Source organism: Nelumbo lutea, chromosome 7 (assembly GCF_056320005.1).
Source record: "Nelumbo lutea isolate HS-2025 chromosome 7, American lotus-T2T, whole genome shotgun sequence".
NCBI classification, from domain to species: domain Eukaryota; kingdom Viridiplantae; phylum Streptophyta; class Magnoliopsida; order Proteales; family Nelumbonaceae; genus Nelumbo; species Nelumbo lutea.
Genome location: NC_142690.1, coordinates 9,325,667 through 9,336,686, shown reverse-complemented (window position 1 = coordinate 9,336,686; position 11,020 = coordinate 9,325,667). Strand labels below are relative to the sequence as shown.

At 34.0% G+C, this 11,020-nt stretch overlaps 1 long non-coding RNA gene across 1 annotated transcript; it reads right to left on the bottom strand.

Moving 5' to 3' along the window:
- Positions 1 to 1,398: 1,398 nt before the first annotated feature.
- Positions 1,399 to 2,357, bottom strand: LOC148844986 (uncharacterized). The gene is made up of 2 exons (XR_016102239.1): positions 1,886 to 2,357; positions 1,399 to 1,787 (listed from the first exon to the last, which is right to left on the bottom strand). It is a non-coding gene; the product is annotated as an uncharacterized LOC148844986 (long non-coding RNA).
- Between the last annotated feature and the right edge of the window lie 8,663 nt (positions 2,358 to 11,020).

The window sequence follows — 11,020 nt, the reverse complement described above, 5'->3', positions numbered from 1 at the left end:
AGTTTCCTTCCTCAAAGCTCAGAGTAAAGGTTATCATTCTTGGGGTTGGAGAAGTGTATTAGCTGGAGAAAGGGTCATTGAAAAGGGAATGTTATGGAAAGTTAATAAAGGGGCAGAGTGTAGATATGTGGAATGACCCCTGGATACCTGGGTTAGATGGTTTCAAACCTATGGAACCTAGGCCATCCCTGGGGATTGATTCTAGTGTGACAAGTATTTTAAATCAGGAAGGGAGTTGTTGGTTAAGCCAGTGCTTAGAAAAGAATGATTGGAATCTGTTAAGGAAGATTCCAGATGAGCGTAGGGTAAAGCATTTCCTTTGGAGATGCTGCCTTAACGGTGCTGCAGTCAAAGAAAACCTATTTAAAAGAAAATTTGTGCAGGATCCTTCTGGTGAAAGGTGCAAATCTGTGTTTCATGCTTTGGTTGCTTGTGATAGGGCGAGATGTAATCGTTTGGATCAGGGGTTGGTACTCGTCTAGATCCCTCTGCTGGAGGTAATTTGATTGAAGAGTTGGGGAAAGACAATTTGACTACCCTTGCTAATTGTGCCATTTGCATGTGGGAAATTTGGAAAGATAGAAATGTTGCTTATGTTGAGAATGAATCTTCTAATCCATTTCTGGTAATTGGTAACATCCGTAGGGCAATCGTGGAGAAATCTCAGACCTGGCATCTGAGGTTGGAAGGCTGTTCAAGTAAATCTGTTGAGCCCAAGATGACTCCATTTTGTTGCCCACCAGGTTCTGGTGGCTTTTTTAATCGCAGAAAAGCTTCCTTCGTTTTTTTGTTAAGAGATGGTGATGGTCTTTGTGTGGCTGCTAAGTTTGGCTCTATGCTTCTTCTCTTTTCCTTGTTTATTTTTTCTTTTTTTGCTCCTTTTCTTGTTGTGGGTGTCTTGTTCTCTTTCTTCTCCTGTTGTCTTTCTCTGTTGTGTCTTGGCTTTGTCTTATTGATTTTTCTGAATACCAAAAAAAAGTTGTATCTTTCTTGGGAGTTAATAATTTTGACAGTTAAGTGCTGTCAAATTCTTAAAATAAAAGGCCATTACCCAATGTTGGGTAATGGAAATTTACCTTTGATGGATCCTAATTGCTTGTTAAACTGTTAAAGTTTCTAAGTAGTTTTAAACAAGGAAAATAAATATATCACCTGGATGGACATGGAAAATTACATGGCTAGGGAACAGAAAACCAGCCAAATGTTTAACCAAGTTTGTTCAAATGCCAAAGCTTCCCAAGGATTGTATCATTTGGTGATTCTATTGATATGTGGGCCTTTTTAGGTCTTACAATGACCGATATTTGTCATATATCTACTTTACATTCATTATATCTTAAAAAGTATTCTTGAATTTTTAGATCGCTGAAACTTACTTCCTATATACAAGTCAAGATCTACCAAGTTAATCATGGTCTCCTCAACCTATCTTCCATCATAATTTGGATATTCAGGTTAAAGAGGTGATCGCTTCATACTTAATTTATTACATGTTTTGTGTTCCTATTTGGTTGGGGCATCCATCCAATCTAACATTTTTTCACAGAAAAGATGGGAAAAAGTAGAACTTACAACTGCAGAAACATTTTGGCACCACTCTAGTCAGTGCCACTGCACTGAACTTCTCAAAATTCCTCCTTTCATCAAACCCTCCTGAGAGTTGCCCACAAACACAGATTGTAGTTGTTGGTTTTCTTCCTCCTTCTCAAAACAGTATACAGGGGCTTGCCATTTTGCATCCTCGAGTACTGCTCCCACCTCGAAAGTCATAACGTGAACAGATCGTCCTGCAGAAACAATGAGAGCAAAATCAAGACCAATCAACAGCTTAGTTCAAGAAAATTAATAAAACTGGGTTTAAATAATACAGACATAATGTATTTACCTGTTAGAAGAGCCAATGAACGGGCCTCTTGGTGGCAACATCCTCGTAGTACCAAATGAAATCGACCTTCTCCCAGACATTACAGAGGAACCCATCAGCGTATTTCTGGCCGAGGTAGTTTGCACCGTCAAGCCAATTGGGTTTAAGGATCCCCACTTCGAAATGGTGAGTCCAGCACACCTTGGAAGAATCCAAGGTGTAGTAGAAAGAAGTTCCGTTGTTCCATTCGAGGTCGTAAAGCAGTCTTCCCAGCTGGTCCTGGATGATGTTGAAGTTGCGGCCATTGGGCCAGTCGTACCAGAGATCGATAATCTCGAGGGATCCGCTGTAATTGACTAGGAGGATTGAGTGGAATTGGGGAGGCCATGGAGTTGGGGTTGGATTTGGAACTGGGTCTGTTGAATTTGAGTTTGAGAATACAAGAAAGAAGCACAGAGAACAGATGAAGAGGAAGAACCTGAGAGAGAAAGAGGGGCTTTCCTTTTATATTTTATATTATAAATTATTCCTGGAGTTTCGTTGGGTTCCGCATTAGGGACCACTTCGCTGACATTTGGCTGGTGGTCATTCCAGCTTTGAAAACAACTGTCACACCCATACTTTGTAAAGCAGATTTCATTTTTAAGTCATTCTTCCGTTTTAGCTAAATGACAAGCTCTGTGTAATATCAAGACTTTTAAATTTTAGCCATCTGGTTTGTGGAGATGACAGCCAAAAGCCCAAAAAGCCAAAACTGCCAATATATATGCTCTTTTGGCAATTTCATAGAGAGGTTCAATTCTATGACAAGGAAAGTGAGAGAGAGAGCGCTCTGGAGGTGAATAGCTTCTGTTTAATGTGGATGAATGGCTCGTACCCCAATAATTAGAATTGACTAGAAATCAAGAGTAAAACATTTCAACACTGTCAAACAGAACTGAATAGAATCCCAAACCAGTCATAATATCTTTCAAATTAAGTACATATATCAAAAATTTTAAAATTTACTCTGTTTTCTTACTTTTGTGATGGTTAAAAGCTGAACAATGAGGACACTATCAGAGATTGTTGAGTCCCAAAACAAATATATAATGGGAAAGATTAAAAAAATGCCGAGGGGCTGTATCAGGCACTAGAGATCACATCCTCATAGACGGCATTCCCCACCATCATCCACATAGTTTTGAAATGGAAAGGATGTTTGATCTCCCATGATTAGGGATGCAAGTTAAGTGGATTGAGGCCAACTCTAACCCAATACAAGCTGTGGATTCGCATTCATACTCTTAAATGAAGCTTTTGAGTGGGATGGGTTCAAGTTTTTCTCATATTCTTATAATCTTAGGATTTGATAATTTTATTTATAAAATATCTCTAAATTGTTATAATGTTATTTATAAGATATCCATAAATTGGATTTTTTTAGATGATTGTCTCAGGTATAGTTTTCAAAACCAGACTAGACCGGATGATCAGACCAGGAAAACCAAAACAGGTCAGCAGGTGACCTATTTTGGTTTTCCCCAAAACCGGATTTTCTTCAAAAACCACTGATTTTGGTCAGCAAATTGCTGACCCGGGCGGTTAATCGTTCGAACGGTTTTGATCATTTTTATTTTATTTTTTGTCAAAATGGATTGACCATTCAGTTCGAACGGTCGGACCATTCGACCTGGTAACCGGACCCATGACCGATTTAGTCTCCGAGTCGGTTTTAAAAACCATGTTCTTAGGGTGGGGAAAATTTGAAGATTCCCCATCCCTGATGGGAAATGGGTGCCTCGCCCCGAACCTGCCCCGCCACTTGGAGCGGGGGTAGAGTTAACTTATGGGGCGATAGACAAGAAGGGGTGCTTCATCCCGTGCATCGCATGGCCCCTACTAATCTTTTTCTCTTTTCCACTTCAAAATCATGATCAGGTATCAAAGTAACCCAATACTTCATCATCTCCTTTGTTCTTCCTTCTTTAGGGTAATCAACAGATTATAGTCGTACTAAATTTCGTTTAACAAATAATTTGTAAAACAAAGATTTTTAGAAAACGCTCATAGCAAGAAAGAAAACAAACTATCATTAAAGCTAAAAGAATTGGCATAATTCCTTCAGAAAAACCGGTATATAATAATTCCATTTTAAGGGAATTTGTTCCCATTTGAAAATGAAAAAAAAAAATGAATATGTTAGGGTTGTTATGCAATGTGAAACGCTTTTCTTATTGCCAATGCCAAACATAAAAAACAACCAGCTGATTTGAAAACATATTGGTTTTTAAAACAAAATCTCAAAAAACGTATTCTTGGTTGCATGTGTTTATTTTTCCAAAACTAAAATAAATACCTATTCTTGAATTTCTAGTTCAACACGTTTTCATTTGATTATTTAATAGCATGTTAAATAAATCATATAATTTCTACACTAGAATAAAATAAACTTGTTTTGATAAATGCTTTTGTCCTTGTATTTTTTTTTCTTTTTTTTTATAAATTCTTATTTTACCTTTTCAAAAAAGAAAAAAAAAAACATTATTTTGATGGTTCCCAAAACCTATATTATTTTTTGGAAAAAAAAAGTTGTTTTTACCTTTATAAAGATCAAAAACATGTTTTTTCTTGACGTGGTGATTTATAAAACAAATGAAAACAAAAACATTGATGTCGTAGAACCCATAGGGGAGTTTGACAACATGGTTGGTTTTGTTTTGGAAACAAAAACAATTGCCACAATAGTAAAATTAAATTGTTGTTACTGATGTACCAGTTGTTTTTGTTTTCAAAATCAAAACCAACCATATTCTCAATATATGCATAAAAAATTTTGAGTCATGTGTCCACAATACAAATGGGTTGTATCTACAAATTCAAGATGGAAGCTCAAACTAACAAATAACTAAATTACAAACTAAACGGGCCTTGGCCAAGCCCAATTCTACAATACAAAGTCTAATTTCAATAACTCAAATGAGACCCACTAAAAGAGTCCCTAAACTTCCCAAATTATTTAGAAAAAAAAAATCTGAATAAAATGATAAACTTAAGTAAACCCTATTCAAGATGGTTACTCTAGCATTAACTCTATGGTTAAAGAGAAAATCTTATCCACAAATCACATGGGTCCCATAAGTTGATGGTGATTAGTTGAAAGTTTAACAGATAAGCTTGCACCAACAAGATTGAGACCAATTAATTAAGACCCTCTCAACATGCCTCTATAAAAATGTTCTCATTTACAATGAAATGACCTTTTCTCTAACTTACAAGAAATCTTTGGGAGAACAAGAAGAGAGCTCCAGAGATTTCCATCTACAAGAAACATCCAAAGTTCTTCATCAACAAAAGCCTTAAAGTTCTTCACCAACTCAAAGGATTCTTTAATGTTTCTATACAAGAGGCCTGTAAAGTACAACTACTACAAGATCTACAAGCACCAATTCAAGATTCCTACATACTTCCAAATTCATCGGAGAACAAACTTTTCAATCCCTCAAGTTGAATCTTTAAAGAAAAGAATGAGAGTTTTTTATTCCTTGTAAAGATATTAAATCTTAGAGAATTGTATTCCATTTTACTAAATATCAAAGAATTGATATTTGTCATCATTTTCTGTCTTTCGTTTATAGACGAGAAACTTGTGTTGACAATTGAAATACCCCTTAGGTTTTCAAGAGAATCAATGAAAACAATAAGGGTGTGGTATTCTCTTTGTAATGGAACCATCATCATGAGTTGTTTTATTTAAGAAAGATGTCAAAACATTGTCAAAATGGAATAGAAGAAATACAAAATAAAGTACATAAGAAAGAATTTTAAAATTAAACATGCTATATTGTAAAATCTTGGCACAACTCTATGATGTATTCTGACATGGAAACCAACAAAGACGATATTTTTTGTCTTTTCCTTTTGGCTTTACATATTACACATTACAGGGGAATCCGAGGTGGGACAAAACATGGTGCACAAGAAGCCATACACAAAGAGCCTCTTAGGGAGTGTTCTGCAGTGTAGATAAGAAATTGGGTGGTGTGGACTACTCCACAGCATACCACAATTCACAATTGTATTGAATTGTGAACAAATTGTGTGGGCTGGACCGGTCCACACCCATAGTGGCATTTTGTAGGCATGGTGTGGACCAATCTATGCCACACTTTTTTTATTCCACATATTGCATATACAATTTATGAAGTAATCTACATAGTTGATCGTAAATGTCTAATTTTTAAATTTATATGATAAATAAATTGAAAAAAAACTTTGATAATTGAATATTAATTTCAACAAAAATAGTAATAAAATAATCTAAAAAAATAAAAATATTATTTTATCTTCTATTTACCCTTTAATAAAGACACTTGCCTTGACTACTGTTTGGTGTTAGTTTTTAAGTATTTTTAAGTATTTAATTTGCACATGTTAACAAATTTTTAAGTTTTAGAAAGCATTCTATTTTAATTTCAACAAAAATAGTAATAAAATAATCTAAAAAAATAAAAATATTATTTTATCTTCTATTTACCCTTTAATAAAGACACTTGCCTTGACTACTGTTTGGTGTTAGTTTTTAAGTATTTTTAAGTATTTAATTTGCACATGTTAACAAATTTTTAAGTTTTAGAAAGCTTTCTATTTTAATTTCAACAAAAATTGTAATAAAATAATCTAAAAAAATAAAAATATTATTTTATCTTCTATTTACCCTTTAATAAAGACACTTGCCTTGACTACTGTTTGGTGTTAGTTTTTAAGTATTTTTAAGTATTTTTAAGTATTTAATTTGCACATGTTAACAAATTTTTAAGTTTTAGAAAGCATTCTATTTTCCCTGATGTTTCTCCTCAGAATTTCTGATGAAACTTTTCATTCTGAAGAATTAAAATTTCTACTTGAATGGAAATTGGTCGCCTTGTCTACCACAACTCATGTTGAATCTTACCTAAGTGGTGTAAGTGGCAGAAGTCCTATTCCTCAATTCAGCACAATCTAGGGACATATCTTCTATTAACTAATGAAAACAAAACATGAGATCTATCAAATCTTTTTCTCACTTCTAAAATCCAGGTTTTTCTTAGTTTTCCCTAACCTCATTCATAATGCCCATCACCTTTTTTTTTTTCTCTTTTCAAGGAAAAGCAACATCTATCCATAAACAATCAACATGAATAAAATTGCAATTGTTCTTTGATTATTCTTTCATAACATGAAGCTTCTCTACTAATGTGATGGATCATTAGTAGAGGATTGCCTTTCAAATAAGAGTTCTCTTCAAAGGATTCAACTCTGACTTCTGGAATTGGAAAGGTGTTATTGATTGTGCCTCTAGACGAAAAGGTTGCAGAACTTGGAGACTATAAGTTGTATTTCAGTGGGGGTGTTCAAGACAAGAACCGCAAGAGATGAAGAAGAATTGGAAAGAAAAAGAAACGTTAGTGGAAAAAGAGGGAGCAACACCACCGGAATCAATATCAACAATAGAAACAAAGGAAAAAGAAGACGGAGAAAGCCTGGAGGAGCGCTTCAGTGGAGGAGACCTCCCTTTCCAGTAGAGAGCATAGTGGCAGAGCGCTTCGGTGGTGGAGAGGTTAACGGTAAAATGCAAGGTTTCGATTGTGAATATGAAACACAATATCAAAAGTAAACTACGGACTGAGCCCTTCCACAATAAATACCCATTGCTGATATTTGGGGGTGTGGACAGTGCTAAATGACCATATTGACAACTGGGTCATTGGCCCAACAAAGAGATGAAAGTAATCAAACCAAAAATTTGAAAGATTGACATCACGTCTATTGCAACCATGTCACAATCGAAAGGGGACTGTTTTTTGCACCGCAACATATCAATTTTAACAAAGTTGGACTCGTGTATATTTCTTTCAGGGTACTAAAAACGTGCATTTGAAAGTTTGTTTCCTTAAGTGTAATTCCCCAAAGTACAGGTACGTATCTATAATTTATCCTAGTTTAAAACAAAAGAATATTTGCATTTCATTGGAAGGCAAAGGGGACTTAGCATATCAATTTAACAAAGTTGGACTCAAGTGCATATTTCTAAAAGCTTAAGGTACTTCAAAGTCACACTTGAAAGTCCATGTCCTTTAAGTGTACTATCCCAAAGTATAAGGTACCTATCTATAATTTAGCCTAATTTTAAACAAAAGAATATTTGTATTTGATTGGAGGAGGATGGGAGGGGGCTTACAAGAAATAGAGAACATTTCTTGTGACCATATTGCATGCAAGCCCCAGTGAAAAGCAAACACATCGGTACTCGAAATAAAATTTTATTGATGTGATGCCTTGAATCTAGTGCAAGTGCTGGTGTTCTAAGGGTGTTCATGAAAAACGGAAAAAACCAAACCAAAAAATGCTGATAACTAAACCAATCAGTTTGGATTCGGTTTGGTCCAATTCCAAAATAATTAGTTTTTAGTTTGGTTTCGATTAACCTACAAGAAAAACTGGCAATTAACCAAATCAAACCAATCTATATAAGATTATTAATATATATAAAAAAAAAAAAAACTATGATGTAAGAAAGACATGATATCGGAAAGAATTGATCAATCAAATCCCTATAAATTTTGATGAAAACCCACCTGATTGGTCACCACTTTTATGATGCTGGTTGATTGATCATAAGTTTTTCTGACATCACGTTTTTTTGGCATAACCATTAATATATACTTTTTTTATTAATCATATATTATAATATATATAGATATAAATATTTATAAACAGGAGCTTTTTTTTTTGTTTGTCTTTGGAAAAAAATCATGTAATACAAAATGTAAGAAAGCAACTTTCATTAAAAAATTAAATCTTTCATAATTCCTAAATGGCACATGAAACCTTTATCTTTGAAAAGTATAGAAAAAAATTATAAGGATTAAAGAGAAAAATTAGGCAAAACGTTTCTAAGCTTCATCTAGTTTTTTTTTTTTTTAAATAAAGAAAACATAACAGAATTTGAAAAGGTGGGTTCTATGCCTAGATCCGCTAAGCTCATCTTGTCCACATAAGATCCCAGTACATAGAAACATTCTTTAGTTCATTGTGTACAATACAGGCATCACAATCATGACCGGTAGATTTGAGAAAGAGAGAGAGAGAGAATTTTTGTCTGATACATCCATCATAATTATGCATAACCATTCCACTTCCACCAGATGCATGACTGGTAGATTTCAGATTTAATTTGTTAGGTAAGCTAGCTTCTTAGACGAAATTTTTCTGGAAATAGATTCAGACTAAGCACGGCTCTATTGTAATTAAAAGACAAATAAGTGCAGTAGATTGGTGGACATCTAATAAGAGCCTTAAATCCTTTGAATCTTCTCTTGTATCTCCATAAATGCATGTATCTTTCATTAGGGGAAATATCTATTCATATGGGCGGAGATGTGAACTTGAATAAGAACATACAGTAATAAGAAGTTATCAATGCACAGTTGCAAAAAGCTGTGAGAACAGTTTTGTAAGGATTAAATGCAAATTCAGACTAGACCGAATCAGTGGATTAATGACGGGATGTATATGAAGCCTAATACATGGATGAGATGTATTGTGGTGGGGCATGTATAGGGAGCCAATGTGCTCTTACCTTTCCGTGGTTTGAATCCATGAATTCTCAATACGAGGGTTGCGTTACGACAAACTCAATATCGAATGGGTTGTATCTTTGACATCAGACATTCTTGGATGGAAGAAGCCAAGTTTTTGATTGGGTTGATTTACTCAAAACAATAATGCAATTATTTTTCATTTGAATAATTGTTAAGTTAATTAGGTTAACTGTTTACTTGACCCATACGGGAGTTGTTTCTTTCTAGACCAAGAGATTGTTGAAGAAAGTGAGGTATTTACTTTTATCTGAATTTCTATCGGCTGAGACCATATTTAAACTACTTTCTTCACAACCACCCAATAAAACCCGAATATGCTAGCAATGAAGATCACTTGGGGTGTTCTCCCATGTGAAATGTTTTCCTTGTGGAGAGTTTCAAAACCAAATCAAACCCATCTGGTTTAAAAACAAATTGATTCATAGAACAAAAACTTTTTTTTATATATTGGTACTATGCATCACATTAATAGCCTCCCTCTCCAAAGTCACTGGTTGCGGGAATCGAATCTGTCCCTATGTTGAAGCAAACCACTCATACGGTATCTATGCAAAAAAAATTGTTTTCGTTTTAAAAGCCATCATCTTGAATTCTTGATGATTTCAAAAACATGAATTATTTTTTTATTTTAGTATAAAACAAAGTTATTTCACTTTTCAAAACAAAAACACAATTCAAGAACATGATATTGTTCTTTTTATTTTATATAAAGTGGCAATTTTAAAAGTAAATGAAGACAATACCATTTGCTTTGTAAATTGTAGAATACCACGTCAGCATTTTGAATTTAAAACAAATGGAAATTGTTTATATGTTTTGTTGGCGGTCCAAAGAAGAAAAATGTCGAAACCATGGTTGCAGAGTTGAGCTCATTTAGAGTATTTACTCTTACCAATCAACTTGTTTTTTTTAAAGAGATACAGCCGCGGTTTCCATTGTGGTCCCTGATTCCAACCAACGTGTTTATTGGATCAAAATGTCTTAGTAGGATATCTAGGTACGGGAGCCTAATATTTGATGCAAGAAAGTAATATATCATATTACTTAATGGCATTAGCTTGCATGATTTAACTCTTTGAAATCAATGTTGACCTTTTAGTCATTTTTTTTATATTTTATTCATAATATTATAATAATAATAAATAATAATAATAATAATTTTCATTAGACTTTGCTTCAACTTCCGTCAAAGTTTATCTTCAACAGATATTTGATTTGACTATTTATAATACAAAATAATAAGTCTCATTGCATTTTGTCCAGGCTATTTAGGAGCTCTATCCAATTCATCTACGTCATTAGTCAAGAATCAAAGAATGAGTAAACACATCCTTCTAGCAGATATTGTATAGACCAACCCCATTTCTCATTATTTTTGTTTTTTTTTTTGGAAAATGTCCATCTGATGCATAGTGCAATAAAAGATATGATTGGTCCACAGTTGGGTTTTTTTTTTCATTTCCTTTTGACCCTTTAATTTGCTTGATTTCCATTGGTGCAGTACATAGATAGATTGTATTTAAAAACAATTCAA